This window comes from Pinus tabuliformis, chromosome 2_1 (genome assembly GCF_031772625.1).
Source record: "Pinus tabuliformis cultivar Carrire ecotype Pingquan chromosome 2_1, CPIR1, whole genome shotgun sequence".
Lineage (NCBI taxonomy): Eukaryota > Viridiplantae > Streptophyta > Pinopsida > Pinales > Pinaceae > Pinus > Pinus tabuliformis.
In genome coordinates, this window is record NC_142299.1 from 184608135 (window position 1) to 184633825 (window position 25691).

The window sequence follows — 25691 nt, forward strand, 5'->3', positions numbered from 1 at the left end:
TAGGAATTTTACATCTACATCACGCGGTAAACCTTGATAGAAAAACTTATAAGCAAGATCAACTCTAAAATAAATCTCAATGAACATAAAAACGCTTTGGAACCTAATGCAACACATCTAGAAGTCTAGGCTAGAGACGTGTTCCGGTGTCGTAAAACCTGGTAACTATCATTTTCATCGAAGGTTGGGTGATTCCTCCTCTTTGATATGACAAGTGCTAGTATAGACTTGTGCTCCCCGTACCATCGAGTATATATTGGGAGACCATAATAGGGTGATACCTTTTATCCTTAGGAAGCCGTGTCTGCCGCCCTATCGATTGCAATGCACTGAACACAACATTCGAGAAGATTGACTGCCGTACATAAGTCCTTGGTAATTTCTCTATCATTTATCACCAAGGTGTATTTTGCATTTTTGCGATTGGTTTGGTAATCCCTCTGTCTAGATTTCCAGAGTAGTCACTTTCGTTCCTTTTTGACTCCTTAAAAGAAAAGGTCCATCTAAGCACTTGTCACTTCAGGTTCATTAAAAATCAAAGGCGACTAGAGTCACCTTTAGCTTTTTCTCGACTCTTTAAAATTGAAAAAGCAAAGTTGCGTCAAAGTGTCTTAAAATTTATGTGAATTGGAATAATTTTTTCCCCTTTAATTTTGAGTTGATCAAGTAATCCGCAATCATGGAAGAAAGTCAATCAAAAACCCATCGTTCGCGAAGACTAGTGAGTCAACCATCTTTGACTTTGGAGACAAAACCATTTTGGGAAAAACGGTCTCATTTAACTGAGTCCAATTCACCTGACTTATTTGAAACTTGTATTTCAACATCATCAGATACTACAGTTACTCCGATCATTTTTGGTACATCTACCTTTACAGAAGAAGCTTCGCGGTTACAAGAGGACATTAGAACTGATCCTAGTGTAATGGTAGACACTTTTATACCTGAGATAGCTCCATCTAGAGTTGAACCAGGGACTGAAGTTCACTTACCTGAACATCTGGAAGTTGAGTTCCAGAATTCAAAAGGTGTCACCCCTCTAGTATCTGTTACTGCAGAAGCTATACCTTCTTCGGCTCTAGAAATATTTTATGGACCTGATGGTCTACCTCTTCCACCTGGATTGATTGCCATAGAGGAGATAGTAGAGGATCTTCCATCCAGTACTCCATTGCATTTTGGAACTGGGATCCACTTATATCCTTCTATTCCTGAAGTTAGTTCTTTTAATCATCCTTCATCGCAAGTTCCTGTCGAATCGCTAGGAAATCTTTTGGATAGACTAAATATGTCTGAGCAACCATCAACATCTAGGACTGTGTCATCTGACACAACTACGGCAGAGCTTCCTGCTACCATTCCTACAATGTTTGCTGGTATACCATCTGTCCTGACTAGTTATCAACCACTAGCTGGAGTCCACTCAGGGACTATTTTGACGACATGGTCTATTCCTATTTCTTCATCTGGATTCTCATCTAGTATTTCTTATGTTGAAACTCAACAAATTGATCCTGTATGTCAGTATCAATTTGGGCAGTCCAGTCTTCAAAGACCGATCTATCCTTTAAGCACTGGATTGCCACCATATGGGGGGCAGTATGCCTTTTCATTGTTCCCTCTTGGGGAGCAACCATATGAGAGTTTACAACAAAATAAGGGTCAAATTGGAATTACATCCAGCAGTTGGGTACCAATACTGCCTCAACAACCAAGGGTTGTATATTCAATGCAACTAGTCCAACCTGTGTCGAATATTCCCACTACACCTACTATTGTGACTGTATCGCAAGTACAAGCACTACTTGTTGTGTGTCAATCTCAAGTCTCTCAGGTTGCAATACAACAGCCTCTCACCTCCGTGATTCAATCACAACCTCAACTTAGTGCCTCCTTACCTAGAACGACTCAGGCTCAAACAGGTACCATCACTCCGCATCTTGGTCAGTCATCCGATATTGGACAATAGCAAATGGTCCAACAACCATGGCTGGTAAAATATCAACAACCGAAATTCCAGAAATCTTACCAAGGACCTGAGCAACAAGGATTTGTAAGTAACGGGAAACCACATTTCCAAAATGGTGATCAACAACCATACTATAATGGTTATGTCCAACAACCTTATCAAAGTTACCAACATCAGATACATTATGCTGGTATGTAAAGACATAATGCTTAGGCGATTCCATCTTATCCTGGGTATGCTTCGCCTAACCTGAATCAACAGTTGCCTTTTGTGGCAACTCTAGAATTACCAGATTTGAGCCGGCTGACGAATGATCCAATTGCTTACACCCCTTGGTGGCCAGCGATTCCTCATAAACTTCCCTCCGATATTCCTAAATTTAATGGAAATCCAGGTGAAGATCCATCGAATCATGTAATGACCTTTTATTTGTGGTGCTCATCTAACACCCTAAATGATGATTCGATTAGGCTTCGACTTTTTCAGAGAACGCTCACTAGTTCGGCAGCAAAATGGTATATTGAATTGCCTAGAGCTTCGTTTGATAACTTTAGCACCCTTGCCACTACCTTTTTAGCACATTTTCAGTTACCCATAAGGTACGAAACATGGACAGAACTCCTATAAATTTTAAACAGATAATAGCCACTCGCATATCTAATCATATTCATGAGCGGTGGCATCATCGTCAGATGGGAAAGACGTATGTTCCTGATCAGCTTTTAGCTGAATGGTTTATTAAGTCATTATTGCCCTCCATTACAGAGGATGTGGCTAAGGGAGGAGTTGTCACTGAAGATCAAGTCATTGATCGTGCACAATATTTAGACTTTATCTATACTTAGTTTGTCACGCTCTACGAAAAAATTTCTGACGCTCCTAGACCAAAATTTTCCATTCCTCCCCCTCCTAAATCAAATATGGACTCTCATGCCGGTGATGGTGTGATCGGCACCATAAGCACGAAAACCGTAAAGGCTCCATCTAAAAAAGCCCTTGCAGTTTCTAGTCAAAAAGAAAATGAAGAACCTCTTGCCTCAGAGATTAATGTCATGTCATCTGACAAGGGAAAAAATCCAAAGCAACCAGGGGGCAAGAAGAAAGGGAAAAATAATAAGAAGAAACAGGAAAATTCACCTCCTGAAAAATCTTCTGAAAACCCTGTTGGGCAAAAGAAACCTCGTTATCCATGTTACATATGCGACGACAAGCATTTCACGAAAGATTGTCCACATAAAGCTGAGGTTATGAAATTTTTAAAAACTTCAAATACCCCAGTGGTGTTGACTAATCCGTTTCCGAGCCCAGAAACAAACCTGGTTGCTATCGATCATGCTTCCCCATCCCAAGTGCTTATGCTATCCATCTCGAAATAGCAAAATGATGCTTTGATATTGACAAGGAATAAAGATTATGGGAATCCATAGTCGTCAAACAACAAGGCTACAGATCAACCCAGTAGTTTGACAACAACTTTGCCTAAAGTTGTTCCACCCATCATTCTTGAACTGACTATAAAGCCGCCAAAGGGAGTAGTACATAAATCAACATTTAATCCTCGTGCTCAAGCAACACAGAATTATAATATAGTGGAGGATTTGGCTCAATCGCCATCCGCTATGTCGACGCTTGAAGTACTGCAAAATTGCCCCTCCCAAAAGTAGGCTTTGTTATCAGCAATAGGTGGGATTGACCCAACGGATTCCAATCTTGTGGCCTTCAACCATAAAGGATATGAACCTCAGTTACCGACCCAACTTGCTTTCCTCATACAGGTAAAAGCCCTCAATAAAACTGTTCATCGAACAATCATTGATGAGGGGGCATCTACCTGTATTATGTCAATGAGTTGCTGGAAAAATTTAGGCTCACCACCCTTGTCATGATCATCAACGACATTAAAATCATTTGATGGAAGAACATACACGCCGTATGGGATATTAAGTAACTTGCAAGTTGAACTGGGGGGCAAGACAGTAGAAATTGAAGTCGAGGTCATTGATGGAAACCTTGACTACAATATCTTACTAGGAAGGCCCTGGATTTATGCTATGGCTGCCATTGTGTCAACATATTTTAGAAAGATTACATTTCCCTTCCAAGGTAAAATTACAATCAATTACCAACTAACCTTTTTCCCCAACAGTTCACAAGCTACTGGAAGCATTCCATTGATCCATGGAAGTTCTCAATCACTTCAAAATGTCAGAGTAGGTCTCCTAAAAGACCCTTCCTTAATGGGTACTTTTTCCCTCCCGCCTCCAAGTAATCTAGCGGAAGTGGCCATAGTGGAAACCTGTCTCCCTCCCCTTCTTCCTCTTCACTTGGTGAAGATAGCGATGCTAGTAACCAAGTGGCTGAGAAAGTGAGAACGATACTATTCAAATTATTTTTGTTACTTTAGAGTCTGATGAACTTGGGGGAAATCTGCCTGTTCCTTTACAACAAGAGGAAAATTCCCCAGTTCAAGGGGTTCATTCAATCGCTTATCCGGTACCCCCTCCAAGCAGTCTAGTCATTTCCTTCGATTGGAATCAACTAGCAAGACCCCGCCTTTCATCTAATGTACCATTTCGGATCATACTACAAATTTACAAAATGATCGTGTCTGGCACTATCATAAATGAAGGGGCTTCAGTGAGTATCCTTTCCTCAACTGCTTGGAAAGCGCTTGGTTCACCATCGCTTACACCTAGTACGCAAAATTTATCAGGTTTTAACAAAGGAACCAGTCGACCGTTAGGGATCCTTCCTAAGTTGCCAATAACTTTGAGAAGGAAAATCGTTCACTTGAATGTGATGGTGGTCCAAGGGCCATTAAAGTATAAACTATTCCTTGGACGTGACTATGTTTATAGCATGGAAGCTATTGTTTCCACACTCTTTCAAGTGATGTGTTTCCCGCATGAAGGCAAAGTTGTCCAGCTTATTGACCAGCTTTCATTTCTTGGTTTAAACACAGCTCCAAGTCAAAGATCATCCCTAAATGGTATCTTTGAGTCAAGTATGACTCTTCAACCTTCATTCCATCCACCTAATTACCATGAGTAGTCCGGTGAATGTAACGAAGCTTAGGGGGCATGCACCCTTGTCTATTTTGTGGACAAACACAGATGTAGAGATAAGTTTCCTTGTAAGTTATATGGTCGGTTCGGGTGACATTTCACCTTTGTCTATTTGGCAAACAAAGTGCAGGAAGTGTTTTGTCTATGTATTGACAGAAAATCATCCTGCTTAACCATAGTAAGTTTCCATATGGTTACTGAAGACGTTTTTTTTTTTTTATGCTGGGGGCGTGCAAACCTTTTTATGCAAGCAAAAAAGACCAATTTCATTTTTTTTTAGCTTTTTAGATTTATAGTTTGGTCATTCCTAGCTTACATAAAAAGGAAAATGAGCACATGTTATCATAGAGTTCAAGCTCAATAAAAAATAAACCTGCCATTGAGAGACATCTTTAAACAACTGGTATGAGCAATGTTTCCACAAGGTTCAAGCTCGTTAAAAAAAATACCCACCTATGAGCAATGTTTCGGCAAGGTTCAAGCTCATTAGAAAATAAAATCCCCTGTGAGCATAGTTTCTCCCGGTTCAAGCTCATTAAAAAATGAATCCACCCTCGGTAAATAACCTTTGTGATTGCCTTGCTATTAGCCTTTTGAACCTTGGTTGTGTTCCTACCATCACCTCCATTCTTTTGGCCGATCCTATGCTTCCACTTGATTTTTTACCCTTTTGAGGAACAACTGTGATGAGTGGTCCTATTAGCCACCCTCTTCAGACTGCCATGTTTTGAGAAGTTCCAAGCTTACCTGGAACCAATTGTTACCCAAAACACCACTTGTTCCTAAAAAACGAGTCGCTTTTAAATTTTTTTTAGACTCGTTAAATATAAAAAGATTGTCAAGCCATTGGCCTTTCCAGCTCGTTAAAGTAAAAGGAAACGCCATCCCTCCTGTACATTTTAATCTTTTTGGACCTAAGGGATTATCAAACAAAAAGATCGAGCACTTGTCTTTTTTGGCTCGTTAAAGCGATCAAAAAGTCATCCCTTTCATATTATTTTATACTTTTTCAGAATTAAGGGATTATGCTACAAAAAAGGACTGTTGGAGTTTCCTTTTCATCCCTTTTCAAACTCTCTAAACAAGAAAAGGACTGAGTTATCTTTGTTGTTAAACTCGTTAAAACAATAGCAACAAACTTGTCCACCCAGACAAGAACGAGTCTCACTGATGCTAGGCTCGGTAAAAACACAGTGACAGGTTTGCCCGAAGGGAAAATTATAGACCAAGCATATGTTATCCTCCTCAACGTTGACAAAAATAAAGAGGTATTGTTCAAAAATGACTGGGGCAAAAGGGAAAAAAACTTGAAGAATTTTATTGGTAGCAGGTCACTCTTGAACATGACACTTTCACTCCATCACCATGATTGAGTCAGGTTGGGTTATTCCGTTCACCATATCACCATTAGTCCTCCGTACCATCCATGGGCTTAACACTACCAATCCATATCAGTGTCACCAACATGTTCAAGAGAAGTCATTTAGAGAATTCACCATCCAGCAAACGCTTCATCCACTATAATACCTTCACCCTTCATTTTTCATGACCGCCATTCCTAAACCTTGTATCATCATATTGTTTTCACCTCCAAAAAATCATTTTCTTCGTTTCACGTCGTAGATGTGGGATACATCAAGGCCCTCCTACGACAGGTCACTTCTTGTCGACATCAGCTCATTATCCAAGAAGTTGACTTAGAAACAACCCTTTCAATACTTTGAAGCTTGCATGCCTTAATGGCAAGTTTCTCACTTCCGGCGACAGGTTTACATCAATGACCTTTGATCGAAAGATTTTGCGTGGTGTTCGACATCGGCTCATATATTCACACCACGTGAATTGTATTGTAGTACCTTGAGGGTCATTATCATTATCGGTGATTCCTCTCACACTTGTTAACAACTTACATTATTGGCTGATAATTAGGCGATGTCTTCCCATGTTCAACTTCAGAACATCCATTCACATGGATTGACTTGTACCATCAGGCGAAGATTGAACGAGTTTGAAGACCCTGGATCTAGTTTCATCCATTCGAGCTACGATATATTCAGGAACATAAACACATCAAATGTGCACAGAATCTACACAGCCTTCCTAGCGAAATCCCATCCCGTTCCCATTAGTACGTTGTTCCTCCGTACGATACATGCGTACGAGACGCGAATGAAACACATATGGTAGAAATAATGATAGAATATAATCTTCGATGCCGAGCGTATTTAGGAAGGAGGTCCACTCCTTCATCCACCAAATCATCCAATGGGGATAGTGCCACTATAGTGGGGTATCAGGCCTATAGTATGACTGGCTCTTCTAGACAGGAAGATGCCTTGCACTAGGATGCTTGCACATAAGGAGTATTATACTATAGCTAGTCATCTAAGCAAAAGAAGATGACTCTTCATATGAAGAATAACTCTGTCCTATGTACATGAAAATGAATTTATGAAGCTGAGCATGGGAATGCCCGCCTCAGCTAGATCATGAAAATAATATGATGATGATGTATTTTATTGTATCTTATACAAGTCACCTTCTAGTTCGAAGACCTCGGATCCTCATGATAAAGCATTTCACCCAACATCAGAAGATTTACAACCTCATGCTTTAGGGGGAAACTGTTATAGACATATTTGGGAAATGCAACCCCAAACTCATATGTCCATAATCCAAGGGCTCTTTAGTCCCTAAAAGTGTTGTTTCACACCCTAAAGGATCATGGTCAACTGATTACATCATTTCCCAGAAGTTCCACCTGAAAAACTACTCAGAACTGGCAAAAACTAGACCATACTAACTACTCCATGGTCAAGGTGTGATGCATACTAGCTGTCACACTAGCCAGGTGTGATGCATAGTGAAATGGCCTTTGGTAGTGTGTGATGAGCGAGAATAGACAAATGGAAGAGACAGTTTGCTAAGTGGATGATCATGGAATCTTCCAGAAACTTCTCCTGTGACACTTGCCTCTCTGAGTTCGCCCCAGGATGAGTAAGAGGTCAATGAAATCTCCAAGTGGAACCAAGAAGGAATGACACTAATCAAAAACCTAGAGCTGACTCACACCCTTGCAAGACATCTATAAATGGATCACTCATCTGAGATATCTGGAGGCTGGAATTTTGTATTTTGTAAGGAAGTGTTGTTGGTTTATCTGTGAGAAAAGACATTGTATTGTTGGGTGATCTTGCTTTTCATGAGGTGAAGAGGGCTTCTATGCTGGAAGGGTGATGCTGGATCAGATAGCTGGGTTGTAATCCTCTCTTCTACTATTAATAAAGTTCTTTGACTTTTCCTCCATATAATCGTGTATTTGTGAATATTATTGTTTATGAATGCAATTGTATGGTCAATGTGTTTCTGATCCTGCATTGTTTATGATGTTTTAGATAGAGATGATTTGATGGTTTTTTGTTACTTGACTCTACAGGTACTCTTTGAAGCGGGACAAGTAGGAGAAGAGTGGCAAATTCTATCATGGGAAAGAGAATTCAAGCAAGGATCAAAGCGGAAGATCTAGGTTGTCCTCTTTTCTTCCCTCTTATCTATTAAACCTAAAGGAAATCTCGAATTGCTTGGATTGTTTATTTCTAAGATAGCTACCCATCTTAGTGGGACTAGCAGTTCAAATCGACACTAGTTTTCCCTGAAACACTGCAACACTTGGCCAGTCCTATGTCCATCTTCTTTGAGCTTGGTTTAACTTTTGGCCAATGAAGCCTTGATGGAAAATATGATCTATCTATAAGGGAAGCTCTGGTCAAACCATGAACCTGTTTCCAAACTAGGAAACCCCATGCATGTACTCAGTCTTCTGCTCTGTGTGTTCAAGCTTAGCCAAACTAGTAGAAGTGGAGAAGGGGAAAAATCTAAACAAGCAAACCTAAATAAAAGGTCTTACATGATTCTTTGAAGGAAAAACCTCTTCTGCTCTCAATAATTCATGATCCCTCTTTCGCCCCAAAAAATAAATAAGTGCCTATGCAAAGTCCTCTTTCAAAAAAAACAAAGGTGAAAAAAGAGAAAGACTTCCTGCGTAGAGAGGTGAAGCAAGAAACTCCACCGTGGCACTAACCAAGCTCGCTGGAAGTGGAGAAATTCTTGTGTTCCTACGTGACTCCACTAGGGTACTGTCCAAGGCTGCTGGAAGCGGTGAAACAATAGAGAAGAAAACTTATACTCTACAAATATTAAGCTCATGAACCAGACTACCCTTTCCAATTTTGAAACACTGTGATCTAGCTGAAAATTTTGTTGTGTTTGACTGACTCAGTAAAAGGTGAACCATGTCTGTCCATGGGTTAAGTGGGGAAGCCAATGTAACCAGCACAAAGAATCAATACTTCCTGAAAAGGCTGAGGCCCTATTCTACAAATGAACCAAAACAGAGAAGCTGGTATTCGACCATTGTATCGCCAAGTGTTGTAGCGGCTGCAACACCCTCCAAAATATTGGCCTGCATCCAAATTTCAAATCCTTCTTTGGTTTTTCCCCTTGATGTTTGCAAACACTTGGGCTCATCCCATGAGCTCTTGTTGAGTTACTACACCCTTTTTTCTTGATCGACCATCGGTCATCTTTTGGCATGTTGATCGCTATGTCAAGCTTGTGCCTTTGTTCTGGAATTTTTGAAGGTTTGTATTTGTGTGTATGATTTTTTTTTGCTCTGTCGACATCATTCGATCTCGCACACAAAGCTATAAACATTATCGTGCAAGTGTGATCATGGTCATTCGAAGACATATCTCAATTGTTGCACTTGTCACTATTAACCCTTGATTCAGTCTCATTGAGCACATGTTTGTCTTGTTGGTTTGAGGTGTCTTATCTTCGAGTCGTGCTAAGTGTGTCATCACAATGACATGTATACAGAAGTACACTTGACTTCACACTTAGTCATTTCTCTTGAAAATATGTCGACTAGACAACCCTCCTCAGCCAGACCCCGATCTTAGTGACCTTGTACCACTGCCCATAACTGTGCAGAGGTTGAGGTTGTCCTCCGAGTAGCCTGTACTGTGAAATGAGCTAGATGAATATCTACAAGAACTGCGCAGAAGTTATCCCAGAATCCAATCTAGTCTGCACTTCTCATAAGATCTCCCATCAAGCCTCCCACTCATTAACCAGAAAAAATGACTTGAGCTGTGACCGGGGGCTGCAATGATATCAAAAACTGCGCAAAACTTGTCCAACTTGACTCCCTTGCACTTCTTGTCACTACATTGTCTCGAGAAATGGCGCAATCTAATAGGAAGGATTACCTGCTGGCCTTCTCTATTATCAACCCAGAAATTATGTAGAGTTGTTTGTCACCCGCCCTTCTGGCCCACTCTATAATCAACCTAGAAATTGCGCATATATGACAGGAAGGCTTCCCTGCTGGCTTGCTTTGCTCTCACTTAGAAAATTGCGTAGGTATGCCTATCACCTGCCCTTCTATCCTACTCTACAATCAAGCACAGAATTGTGTAGTTATGTCCAAGCCTAGACTGTCTCCCAGGATTGTGCAATTTTGGCCAGCAACTCCTACAGCCTGATCTTGTCCTCCTCTGGAAAACGGCACATATTTTTCTGCCAGTGCCTCCTGCTTCTCGCACTGCCTTCCCCAGAGAAATTTCACAGATCCCAGCTAGATGAATTTCCCAGCTCTCCCCTTGAAAATTGGGTAGATTGGCCGAGTAGTTCCATGACACCTTGCCTAGCCTTCCTCCCATAAGCTATGCAATTCTAGCTCCCAGCTAGGTTTTTCCCTACAATTGTCATTGTTTTCCTAGATTGTGCAAATCCACCTCCCAATGACATCTACACAGTTTTTCCCAACAATTCTCCGGAGCCTCACATCCCAGCCTGAGCTGGCTCTACATAGTTTCAGTGCCTTTCCCCTCTCCTGGTCATTTTCACTAAAACGGAAAATAATGCACCATGTTAGACTAGGAGATTTTTGGATTTGGTGTCATCTCATCATGAGTGATTGCAAGAACAGGTACGTTCATGAAACATAGTGCAATGACGAATGGGATGAAGAAGAGGCGCATGCTAGAAGACTTCATCGCAGTTTAATGAATGCATGAAGCACATCGAGTAGCGAGTGAAATGAAGAAATACACATACACCATCAAGCAAAGACCAAGACCATCGAAGACCCCACACACTTTTCCATGCAGAGGTGAAGACATGTTACACCGAGAGCATACCATCACTCAGTAACACAGTAGCTCGACATAGAGACCATAGTCAGCCAATACATGTCAACAGTGTCATGTCGATTTGTGTCATGAGTTGTCTCGGCCACATCACTATTATGGTCCATACTTGTTGTAATCAATGTAATGTAAAATGGAAGTCCAAGAGACTCACATATGAAGTTGAAGAGTCATGTAAAGTTGAAAAGTCATAGGAAGTCAAAAAGTCATGAGGGAAGTCAAAGAGTCACAAGGGTCAGTTATTCCCCCTTGGCTATAGATACCCCCTCATTGTATGAGCAAAGGAATTTTCACCTTGGCTCCTCCCTCATAGCCTTGTGAGTTTGTAGTATGTTCTTTGAGGAGTGAGCAATGGCTCTAATGTCCCACTATTAGGACTAGTGATGTATGGTGTATAGATGCGTCTTGGATCTTTTACTTAATTCAATGATTGGTCTCAGGCCAGCACATTTTCACGCATGTTTTGTAACCATTTGTAAAACTATTCTTTAAACATTTGTAACACATGTTTTCTTAACCTGTACTATGATAGTTTAACTACTTTGATTATTTTAGTACTCATATTTTTGAAGATGTTTTGTGTTGTTTATCAATGTTATCATGTTCGTGTGGACTACTCCACCGAACATTAGACAAACCATCTTTATTTTGTATTGGTTTTAACTACCATCACCCCCATGTATACTACTCTGCTAGACAGTGTATGTGTTTTCCCTTGAACTTTGGTTTTCAGGACTACCGCATCCACTATGGACTATTCAGCTGGATGCTGGACAAACCCTTGTTGTTGTTAGCGTGTGTTTATTCCTAGGTTGGGACTATTCCCTCTCATCAAGAGGCTCACTTTACTCCTCCCCTTTTTACTGTAAGAGAACCTAGACACAGAGTTACATTAAGCACTCACCAAGCACAATCGCCTTGCTTTCTTGAAGTTACAAGAATAACACTCTCATGTGTTGAACAACAAGAGCTAAGGAAAATATCTAAGATAATGGAAACCAAGCCATCATACTGGATGGGACTCCTACACCAAATGGTGTGAGGTCTAGTTGGGACTTCATACTGGGGAGATCCCCTGAATGTTGGCTGGTATAACACTGTCAACAGGAGCCTGCTAAGTCAACAGGGTTGGTCTTCCAGCACTGAGCATCGTAGATGGGACTAACAAATACATGTGGTATTTCAATTCGAATCTGGATGTTCACAGAGTGAACCTGGGTAGACCGTGGAAGACGTATTCAAGAATTATTTTCTTGAATTCTTATTTGGGAATTCAAGTGATGTTATAAAAATGGTTGTAACGAGCTTCCTCTCTATACTCACTTGCAGGCTCAGGCTTGTGCACAAATTTTCATTTTCCTTTTGACCCTGTTGTCAGTGTATTTCAGGTTAGGTGGGGGACTAATTTTTTGTGGTCTATATGGAGAGTGTTGTAAATTGTGTGTTGTCTTTCTGTGATTACATACAATCATTATCTATGTTCTGGCCTAGGTTTAGACGGTCCAAGTTTTGGTATGTCATTCATTGTTCACCCCTTTTAATCGGCTTCTTCTCTGGGTGAGTTTTAATTTGAGAGTCTTTATGTTTCACTTTAACTTCCTTTTCATGGGATTATTTCGACATTTTATGAATAGTTGGGCTCTTAATTCTGGGTTCATTCATGGTCAAGCTTGGAGTCACTTGAATTTTCTCAGTTGTTTATCGTTTTCTCTATTCATTGATATATTGCAAAGGTCTGCATTTTTGTCTAGGGGTCCTCTTTTCATGGGCTATGGTTATGCTTGTGTTTGTGTTGAGTTTGTCTGGTGGACTCGTTGGGTTTTGCATTGGATGTGTAATGAAGTTTATAATCTGTTGGGTCTGGGTCATGTGGAATGGTTTTACCTAGATGACCTTATTGTTTATATGTCAGGACTACAAGGTATTCCTTTCAGTCCTTCGACAACTTTTATAGGTTGTCCTCATTGCCTTTCTATAATAGTGTTGATGGGCCCACGACAACCTGTAACAGTGCTTATGGTGCCACGACAACCTATATATAGTCGACCGGGAGTGACCGGGAGTGGAAGCAATGTGAGGTATAAAATATTGCACCCATTTTTTTATATCTTTATTTCCATTTCCTTTGATTCAATAACTTTGAAAGTTTGTAAGGAAATTTTGGATCTGGAAAGTATGGACGCTAGGTACCAAATTTTCAATATGGAAAGTAGGGAGGTTATTGGTAGGTGCAAAGGTGAAGTGGCTTCCCAATATTAGTAGTTTTCGTAAAAGGAGGTTGAATTTCTTAAGTTCCTTGGCATTAAATCAACAGACTACTAGTTTTCTCAGTCTACTATTCAAGGTGAGTTGGTGCATATTAAATGTATATACTTCCATTTCAGTTGGGATTTCATCAGTGATGATGTGTATTGTATTTTTCATACAGCTAAAATAGAGGAAGGGATGTTTACACTGGTGAAGATATTCAACTTATACAAGCAAAATAGGGTAGAGAATGCAAAGGATGTTGCAAATTACACACTCAAAGCTGCCAAGGAGGGAAGGTTTTTAACTATTGCATTGTTTCCTGGGTTTTTCCTGTCCACTTTATCATGAGGTGTACTCCCAGCTGATTCATTTTCCATGGATTTGCTAGAGTTTATTTTGTACCTTCCATTTAGGGTGCTCAATTTCATTATAGCGTCGCTAACCCCTCCTGTTCTACGTTATGTTCATAACCATTATTACAAGGGTGGGAATCAACCTCCCCAATATGATAATGACAATAGAAAGATGGAAAAGGTTAGTTAAGCGAGGATTTCACTTCCTCTTAGAGTGCCCCATGTACAACCACATTAGATCTCAGTTTCATAATATTTGTTTCAATATTGACCTTCCTATCCTTTTACGATGTCAAAATTATAGTGAGCTTGAGAGGTTTCTCTCCAAGCTTTTTGAGCATAGGAATAAAATCTTAAATCAAACTAAATAATTCATTTCTTTAGGTCCGATAGACCAAAGTTTGGTCTCAGTGGATGTTAACCATCATCATCATCATCATCATTATCATCATCATTATTTTTTTTTTAAAATTCATATGCCTCTCAGAGGAAAGAGGACATATTGAGAGTCAAATCTTGAACTGATAATGCCACGCACACCAGACACATCATGAAAAAGTTGCATGAAAAAATTGTACATATCTTCTGCTATGTATTTAATAATGCATTGTAATCTTCAGTGTAAATTTTAACTGATGCCAAGAATACTATTTACATGTTATTAAATATTTCAATTGTTAGGGTCAATCTATCACAGTTTCTATGCTCTGCAGAAGTGTCCGTTGGTTTTCTGAAAAGGCAGTTCAAACTTTACTTACTTGTAATATAATTAATTTCAATTTGGTGTTTGGAAGTTGCATTGTTGATAAGTGGCTTCATTGTCATTCAGTGGTGAACCTAATGTAAATCCCAAAAAATATTGTTTGACGTGTCAAAATAACTCATTTGGTCCCTAATTTTCCAATTTAGAACTTGTCACTAAAATGAGTCTTTGCTTCAATCTTTCCGCCTTAAAAAAAAACCAAATTAAATAATAATTTGTATTATAATCCACAACAAATCCAATAATGAAAAATACTATGCATTACTCCTAAATATAATATAAATATACTGATAAAATTTCTTTAAAAAATACTTAAATCATACGCATAAAGCATTTTTGTTGTTTTTATTTATATCTATTTATTTTTTTAATTAATTTTATTGTTATTTTTTTCTTAGATTTAAGTAAACTATATTAAAATGCATAAATCATTTTGTTTTTATTTATACTTATAATTTTTTTAATTAATTTTATTGTTAATTTTTTAATTTAAGTTAATTATATTTACACCAAAGGTGTCTTTTTTTGAAATTGGTCGGGCTAGGCATTGTCTACCTTTTTCATCTCCATTTGACATTTATTTTTCTGATGTTTTGACATGACTCAACTTATACTTAAGGAAAAAAATAATTACACATTTTCTACCTTTTTCATCTCCATTTGTCATTTGTTTGTCTGATGTTTTGACAGGGGTCAACTTTAACTTAAGAAAAAAAAGAATTACACATTGTCTACCTTTTTCATCTCCATTTGACATTTGTTTGTCTCCTCTTTTGACATGGGTCAACTTTAACTTAAGAAGAAAAAAAAATTACACATCCTTGTTCAATCTAAATTGCAAGACCTTGGATGTTATGTGACTCTAGATACTCCTAGATATTGAGTAAGGTACATGGTTGTTTGAAGAGTCTAAGGGAATCTTATCCTTTGGGGATGTAAGAGTATCCTATAGGTACCTAAAAGAGATGTTTTAGAATCCAATTTCGAACACTCCCCAATCAGATATATTGCAATCCTTGGAGCTACATTCCACAAGAAAGTAACTAAGGGAACTTAGCCTTGAAGATACATTCCATGAGAAAGTATTTAAGGGAACTTGAGAGAGCTTGTAAGAATCAGGTTTGGAATTTGCAAGATCTTGGATGTTATGTGCTCTAGATACTCTTACATATTGAGTAAGGTACCAGGATTTTATGTGACTCTAGATACTCCTAGATATTGAGTAAGGTATTGGTTCAGGAGTGGCCCCGAAAGTGAATTTATCATGTCATGCACAATACCGGGTTGTTTTGAAGAGTCTAAGGGCATCTTATCCTTTGGGGATGTAAGAGTATCCTACTGGTACCTGAAAGAGTCATTTTAGAATCTAGTTTGGAACACTCCCCAGTCAGATATATTGCAATCCTTGGAGCTACATTCCATTAGAATGTATTTAAGGGAACCTGAGAGAGCCTGTAAGAATCAGGTTTAGAATCCCCCCTATGGGGGCTAAATTCCATGAGAAAGTATTGAAGGAACGCAGATAGAGGCTAGAATAAAGTGGTTTATAGCCATCTAGGATGATAAGGCTGACCCATCAAAATGTTATGGACTCCAACTGCTAGGTCAAATATATTGCAATCCTTTGTTGGCATACAAAGGGGATGGAATGCTAACCTACAGGGTCGGGACTGCCAAATGCAATTATGGAAACACATCTGACACTGTATATGAGATTTGGAATGTCGTTAGCACCCTCTCCTCATGTGTACAAAGACTAGTTGATCGGGTGGTTTAGTGCGTCTAACTCGGAATAAGCAGTACCATAGTAGCTAAGGCCCTATCTACTGTGATGGCTCAATATCTACACTGGAATTTGCCAACTACCCTGAGAGTCCACAGTCAGGTGAAAGGCCAAGCATGGTAGGCTCCCTAGCGGGACGGACACCTAAGGCAATATGAAAATGTATGTGGGCTTAATGTCAAGCCCTTACATCAAGCGTAATATCATATACATCATATCTCGATACAATCTCCCATGCTTTCCATTGGTAAACAAAAAACCGACCACCCAAAGCGTTATATCTTATTTATCCCTATACCTTGACTACTTGTATGAGAGTCTATTTTTGGATAGATATAGCAAATGGAATAAATAGAACCAAATAAATCCACTTATTCCACAAAATTATTCTGGTTATGACTAATCTTCCTCACTTTTTCATATTTCCCCATGTCTTGATGCAGTACCTAGGATCAACACAATTCCCAAACCACGGAACGAACTAGTTCCTCACCAACAAAGGGGGAAGCCCCGCAATGACCCCAACCGTTTGGAAGAGATTTCGAGAAGAGGTTTTAGTGGTGTATCCCATATGTACTCCAGATTTTTCGAAGTATCCCTATGGTGTAACGCCTCCGACTTATGGGGAGGAAGAAGAAAATCACTTATATATCCCATTTCAGAGAAATAATTGGCTCATGGAGAATGGAGAGAAACATCCCATATATGATTTTGAACTATTCATATACAACTTATTCCTCCTTGTCTGAATTTAGGCTTTACTGGTTCATAGAGTTCCCCTCCTCCATGATGGACAATGCTATGAATATGATCAATGGTATTCATATACTACTAACTTGGAAGTTGAAAATGGTACAATCCATTTTATCTCTTGGATTCAATTTCTACAAAAGCCTGTTTTTCCAAGAAAGCGGTAGCTTTGACATATTAGAGACTTCACAAGATGATTACCTCTTTGGTGTGATCTTGATGGTCAAGATAGTTGCATGCACAAAATAAATTTATTTATTGGGTAAGTTTCACATACATAACTATCATCTTGCTAGAAATAGGCCTTATTTTTTCTACTTTCTGAAATCCTCCAAGTGATTTCCAATAAAACTAATACCCTCACTAATCAAATGTAAATGAGTGAAAACTCAAATCCATTTATAATCTAAGAATAAGGAACTACCTTTTTCGAGGTTAAGGTCTAATATTAATTATTGTATCATTTTAGGGTTGATTGTGCAAGCACTTCAAAACCGATATCCATTAGTTCTGACCCAAAGGTATGAAAATATTCATTATTTCCAAATCTAAACAACAATGTATAGGTGAATATAAACGATTTACTTAAAAATTATATTATCATAAGTGAATATAAACAAGTTATTTTAAGAACATGTTAAAATACATAGTCTTACCCAGCTCTTGGTATACGCACAAACATTGGTTGTGGAGGAAGAGGTAGGTAGCTTTTCTGCATGACTTACATGATTTATGAATCATAAATGCAGAAGGTTCTTTAAAAATTCACTAAAGGAGCAGTTTTTGGATTATTCTCTTACAACTCTTGCAAATCAGTCTTATGTAAAGTGCTAGGGAATCTATAACATGCACAATGCTAATGATTGGTGTGGTCACAAACCCACCATATCTAGTGATATTCAAATTGTATTTCCCCCCATTGCTGGCAGTCACCCTTGTGTTGGCATGGTTGTTAAGGTCCTGGAAATTGTCAATGTGTAGAACTTGGAAATGCAATAGACCATTGATCCGAATTCAAACAGGAACGCAAAAAATTACAGATATAACCACAAACAAGAGATGCATCAGAAATAAAACCTCATTTCATTAATATCAAAGAATTGAAATATGCCTACATAAAGAATGGAAATAAACTAGCTTGGGTGATGGTAGCCTATCTATGAGAAGAGATGTGTAGACTACATGCCTCTAAACTTTGTTACAATGAGGCTTGGAGGACTATTTGTCATTGAGAAACAATGGAAAACCCAAAACATCGAAAAACCTAACCCTAGGAGATGAAACGCCAAACTATGGGCACCGTTGGGGTAAATTAGTACATCAACTTCCCAGGGTCGTAACTTTGGCATACGATCTTCGTTTGATGCACACAATACATTTTTAAAAAGATCTATCCCATGACTACAACTGATAACAACAAATTTTGAGTTGAAAATTCATATTTTCCACCTCATATTTTCCCAAAGTTTAGGACCCGAAAAACTACCAAAATTAGTGATTTGTGCTATAATTAAGGAAACTGAAAAACTAAAAGAAACAATGATGGGTGTCCAAGTGGAATAGGATGGTGGCCACCACTATATACGTGGATCAACATCCAACAATTCTTTCTTCTCATCAACTGTCAAATTGGTGAGCATTTTCTTTGGGAGAGAAGATAATGCAGTATCATATTTTGCAAATATTGTAACACCTTGCTATGTGTTGTTTACTTCTTCTTATAGAAATGTAAGCAGGTTGTTGGATTCCAATAGACTTAAGAAAGTTTTCAACAACAGAGCTAATGATATCAAAGTTGTCATATTGTCAAAGACCAATTCGAGTTTCGGTGTTGGTGTAGGATTGGGTTCAATGTGGACGTTAGTTCAGCCACTAGAACTACAATGCTTCCATTCTCATGATAATGGCTAGCTCCAAATTACCATGTCGAAGGATGTTATGCCAAGCGGTTCTTCAACCTTGTGAAAAACTCTTACGAGGTTGTTGTTGTGAAGCAGGTAAGTTCCCTCTACAGACAGAGGCAACCCCTCTAGCCCTAGAGTGGGTCTAGTCACAATAAGAACAATATCAAAGAAAATTCCCTTAGATGGTTAGTCATGAAGACTTGCCTTCAAATCCTCATTTGATGAAGTTCTCGTTGTGTTGCTTCAACTCTCTTCTAATCACTTTTTTTACTTGAAACAACATACAGAGAACAAAATCAAACATAATAGAATACAACAAAACTGATCCACTTAAAGGTTCACAGAACTTCAAGCTATCAATATGAAATTTTGACATAAGATATAGGAAGTAAATCGTGGATTTGTATTAAAATGAGCTGAAGTAAAACTTACAACCATGCCTTGACATTGTAGGTCTCCTTGAAGGGTCCTATCAGCATGTCTCTGTAAGCATTCACTCATGAATTGTCTCCCAAGAGGATGAATAACTCTCTCTCCTACCTAAAAGGCAAAATTATGATGCTAGAGCACTCATAAAATCAACCCAAATCCACACAAAACTATCCCAGGCTAAGTTACATTAGAAGCTACTTCCAAACTCTAGCTAAACTCTGTTCAAGACTAACTGAACTGGCTAATCTCAGCCATGAAGGAGGTATTTATAGGAGGAGGAGCCTCCACAAGAGATGGGAGAAAGAGCTTATCCCTTTGGGAGGTTGCACAAAAGGTGGAACAACCATCCCAAAGGAGAGAGGTGAGCTCATCTGATCCAACAACCAACCCTAGGACTGCCCATCGACAATTTGTTAAAACAAACTTGCCAAAAGTAGCTCATCGTGAGTGAAACACAAGGACAGAGTGACGACGTCATTAGGATTAGTTCAATCTTGGCCATCTTTGCAGATAGAATAACTGATGACCCATGACGACCCAAAAACAGAGGTTAAAAATGGTCTGCTCTAGGAGAAATGAATTGAGGTATTCTTCCTAATATGACAAGGAAGACACTGACACATATTTTGCAACATGACACAAAGCATATGTCAATAACAGAGACCGGCAGTGTCCGGGATCAGGGAATGCAGGGTCAGTGAAAAAATATTGTGTAATAAATTCCCCCTAAAGCATGAAGGCCGAGAGAGTGGGAGGGGTGAAATGCTTTACGAATCCATAACTGAAACAAAACACCATCACGGACAACTTGCAAACGCAAGTACAACTTATATCTCTTATACATAAGTACATAGTGAAATGAAATACGTGTGCATAAGGCATGGGCGCAACCATCTAGAAGATAAACATAAATGATTTTTGGTATGGACACAACCATCCAATCAAAAGGACCATATAAAAGACTTAGGTATGGTCGCAACCATCCAATCAAAAGAGTCATGTATACAATCATGAACCAATCCATGCAACTTGGACTTGTGTAATCTGAGCCCACGGTCTTGAATCCCAACCCAATCAAGGTACAAATTCTAATATGCAAATAGATGTGCTGAAGTTGAGCATACTAGAAAATCAATTGATGAAGTTCTCATTGTGTTTCTCCAGCACTCTTGTAATCACTTTTGTACCTGAACCAACATACAGAGAACAACAAAAAACATAATAGAATGCAACAAAACTTATCCACTTAAATGGTCAACGAACTTCAAGCTATCAATATGCAATTTTGACATAAGATATAGGAATTAAACTGTTGATTTGTATTAATAGGAACTGAAGTAAAACTTACAACCATGCCTTGACATTGTAGGTCTCCTTGAAGGGTCCTGTCATCATGTCTCCCCAAGAATTCACTCATGAATTGTCTCCCAAGAGGATGAATAACTCTCTCTCCTACCCAAAAGGAAAAATTATGATGCTAGAACACTCATATAATCAAGCTAAATCCACACAAAACTATCCCAGGCTAAGTTACAATAGAAGCTACTTCCAAACTCTAGCCAAACTCTCTCCAAGACTAACTGAACTAGCTGATCCCAGCCATGAAGGAAGTATTTATAGGAGGAGGAGCCTCCACAAGAGATGGGAGAAAGAGCTTATCCCTTTGGGAGGTTGCACAAAAGGTGGAACTACCATCCCAAAGAAGAGAGACGAGCTCATTTGATCCAAGAACCAACCCTAGGACTTCCCATCGATAATTTGTTAAAACAAACTTGCCAAAAGTAGCTCATCTCTAGTGAAACATAGGGACAGAGCTACAACGTCGCTAGCCTTAGTTAAATCTTGGCCATCTTCATAGGTGGAATAATTGATGACCCACGACGACCAAAAAATAGAGGTTAAAAAGGGTATGCTCCAGGAGTAATGAACTAAGGTGTTCTTCCTGATATGACAAGGAAGACACTGACACATATTTTGCAACATGACACAAAGCAGATGTCAATAACACGGACTGACAGTGTCTGGGATCAGGGAATGTGGGGTCGGTGACAAAATACTGTGTAACAGATGCCCCCTAAAGCATGAAGGCTGAGAGAGTGGGAGGGGTGAAATGCTTTACGAATCCATAACTGAAACAAAACACCATCACGGACAACCTGCAAATGCAAGTACAACTTATATCTCTGATACATAAGTACATAGTGAAAGGAAATATGTGTGCATAAGGCATGGGCATAGCCATCCAGAAGATAAACATAAATGATCAGTGGTATGGACATAGCCATCTAATCAAAAGGACCATATAAAAGACTCAGGCATGGTCACACAGGTATGGTCGCAGTCATCCAAAAAAGAGTCATGTGGACAATTATGAACCAATCCGTGCAACTTCGACTTGTGTAATCTGAGCCCAGGGTCTTGAATCCCAACCTGATCAAGGTAAAAATTCTAATATGCGAATAGATGTGCTGAAGTCGAGCATACTAGAAAATCGCTTGATGAAGTTCTCGTTGTGTTTCTCCAACTCTCTTCTAATCAATTTTGTACCTGAAACAACATACAAAGAACAATAACAAACATAATAGAATAAAACAAAAATGATCCACTTAAAGGGTCAAGGAACTTCAAGCTATCAATATGCAATTTTGACATAAGATATAGGAAATAAACTGTTGATTTTTATTAATATGAACTGAAGTAAAACTTACAACCATGCCTTGACATTGTAGGTCTCCTTGAAGGGTCCTGTCAACATGTCTTCGCAAGCATTCACTCATGAATTGTCTCCCAAGAGGATGAATAACTCTCTCTCCTACCCAAAAGGCAAAATTATGATGCTAGAACACTCATACAATTAAGCCAAATCCACACAAAACTATCCTAGGCTAAGTTACATTAGAAGCTACTTCCAAATTCTAGCCAAACTCTCTCCAAGACTAACTGAACTAGCTGATCTCAGTAATGAAGGAGGTATTTATAGGAGGAGGAGCCTCCATAAGAGATGGGAGAAAGAGCTTATCCCTTTGGGAGGTTGCACAAAAGGTGGAACAACCATCCCAAAGGAGAGAGGCGAGCTCATCTGATCCAACAACCAACCCTAGGATTGTCAATTGATAATTTGTTAAAACAAACTCGCCAAAAGCAGCTCATCGCCAATGAGACGTAGGGATAGAGTGACAACATCTCTAGGCTTAGTTTAATCTCGGCCATCTTCGCGGGTGGAATAACTGATGACCCGTGACAACCCAAAAACAGAGGTTAAAAAGGGTCTGCTCCAAGAGTAATGAATTGAGGTATTCTTCCTGATATGACAAGGAAGACACTGACACATATTTTGCAACATGACACAAAGCAGATGTCAATAACACAGACCGACAATGTCTGGGATCTAACAATGTAAACTTTGAAATGGGAACTATAAACTCAAAACAGGAACTCTGGCCAAAAAACGTCCAAAAAACATTAAAAACAGTGCTAAAAATGAAAAGTGTGTATACTGGAACAATGGTTTTTTTTTTTAGGGACAATTTTGAACATGTTTTACAAATGGCAGTGAAAACAAAATTTTCGTGCAAAATACAGCTTGAAAACGAAAAAGTGATTATACTGGAACGATGCTTTTTTTTAGGGTCAATCTTCAAAATTTAAAAAAAATGCTAGTAAAATGATCCAACAACATAAAAATGACTCAGAACTTCTCATTTAACACCATATGGAAATCAAAAATTTTATTTCAAGATATGATGCATACATCAATTAGATAAACTATCTTAAAAAATTATTCAAAATCACTCATATTTTCTTGCACACCATCAGAATTCACATATTCAGATGAGTGACTGGATGTTGACGAAGATGTTCCATATTCTTCTCTTTCATCTACTAGTGCCCCATCTGAGTCCACATGCATGCCCACCATTTCAGGTTTCAAAATTCTTCTAGATCTATGACTGGTTTCAACAGACTCCCATCTCAACACTGTTCCTTCTAGTAACAACCTTTTCAGAATCTCTGTCATCTTGAAGCAAAGAGTTCCTCTCTTTGTTAAATTGAAGTCATAAACAAGTATGTCAACATCCTCCAATTTCAATATATCTGTGCACCGACAATTTATATTTGTACCCTTTCTTTTTCTCTTTCCGCCATTTTTTTTGTCAACTACCATCTCTGGCCTATACACACCATTGAATGGGTATGTATTTGTGGCATACCAATGTACTTCAACACTTGTAACATCCTCATTTTTTGTAAAGACCTTTATAACTTTAGCAACCCAGAATGGATAGCCATTGGGATCTCCATCTGCTAGCACTGCGATCATGCAAACCTCCTTAATATCCTATACTGAACCCCTGTAAAGGTCTTCCATGGATTCACATTGTGCACGAGATCTTCTGGAACCAATATACATCTCTCTTTCCTCTGCATGCAAAGAATTAATAATACCTTGAGATTGTTGCTGTTCAACAATGTTTATTTCCTCATGTGCATTCGACACATTTTGTGGCCAAATAAATGGATTTTTCAAAGGTATATCTTCATTTGTTTTTGTTGAAATGATATCACTTTGATTATTGAAAAATGAATCCCACCAAATGAAATCAACAATGTCAAAGTACTCTTTTTTCCCGTAGAAAAAAGTCGTAATTTTATTCATATTGATAAAATTACATTTTGTAGATGCCATAGGCATATGCAGATGGCTGATCCTGTAATGACAGGCAGCAAACAGAGAAATAACACTAAATAGCAGATGACTATTCCTGTATTGACAGGAACCAACAGAGATAGAATAATAGAAAAATAATATGTTCCAGCAAGCCTAAACTTTTCTTCCCTTCTTCTTCTCCACCCGACGCCATCCTCCAGAGTCAGCTGTGGGTGTAATAATAGCTAGCTGGTTTTCCATTGGGATCAATTGTAGTTCTTTGTCTGATTCCGAGCCCTCTGAGCCATGGGTTCGCTTGATGCCACTTACTTCCATTTGTAACTCTTGATGCAGATCTGAAATGATCGGCCCCGTATGAGTAGATGGGGTAATCACTTCCTGTGTTTGTTTCTGTCCCATTTGAGACTCTGGTTCCGTCTGGTTCTCTGTGGGCTCCACATTTATGTCCTCTTCTTCCAATGGGTCGGTGTGCTGCCAGCCTTTGGGTTTTTTTTGTTGTTTCTTAGTTTTCCTGGGGTCCTTTCGAGCAAATGGGCAGTCATATTGAAGGTGCCCTGTCTGCATGCAGCTCCTGCACCGGAACGCTGTGTTCTCGTAGTCAAGCTGCTGTATCCATTGAGTATTATTGAAGTTCAGCGTGATGTGGTCAGGTAGCCCCTGACTCAAGTCCACTTCTACACATATTCTGGCAAATGTAAATATTCCCCTGATAGCTCTGTCTTCATCCGTTTTTAGGAATTTCCCTAGAGAATTCCCAATGGCGATTAACACTTTTTGATGCCAGAAGTGTAGTGGGAGCCCATGTAGCCTTACCCATACAGGCATTGTTGAGACTATCATTGTATTAGCATCGAAATCCGAGAACCAGGGGGTGGTGAAGAGGCCAGCACTGCCCCAGAACCAAGGCCCCTGATTGATAATGCTGTCTCTTTCCTGTTCTGTATTAAATCTAACTATGAAAAACCCCTTGGGGCATAGATAAATTTCACAGTTAGGTGTCCATGTTGAGAAGATCCATTGATGCAGGGCATCTGATTTTGGCCAGAAGCCGTTGAATCTACAAATAACTGCAGTATTAGATAAATCAGTGTGTAGGCTAGTTACCTCTAGCATAGATACTTGTAGAGTTGGTGATTCTGGCTTTTGTTCAACAATGTAGGGTCCTGGCAACTCTGATGGTGGTGCTGCTTTATTTTTCATTTTTTCCTTTCCTTTTACTGCATCCCGAAAGGAACCTGTGTTTTTAGAGCTGGTTCCAGAGCTTCCGCCACGCAGTCGGAGAGTTAGGATAATGGTTGAGTCGTTGGCGATGCCATAGTGCTGGAGGGTTTTGTTGTCCTGCATACTGTACCCTGAGTATATGAGGTTTTGTAGTCATGCTGGGGTTCCATGGCGACCCTGTATTTCCTTTTTTAGCTCATGGATGCTCATTGCCTTGCTGAGCCGCATGCAGTAGTGTTTGCCCTCAATCAATTTGATGAAAATCTGAATCAGATCTGCATCTGTGTGGATTAGATCGGTCTTGTGGAGCCCTTGCTGAG

At 39.1% G+C, this 25691-nt stretch overlaps 1 pseudogene; it reads left to right on the forward strand.

Annotated features, from left to right (window-relative positions):
* The window catches only part of LOC149199341 (uncharacterized), a 77953-nt pseudogene extending 52485 nt beyond the window's left edge, over positions 1-25468 (forward strand).
* Positions 25469-25691: the final 223 nt, after the last annotated feature.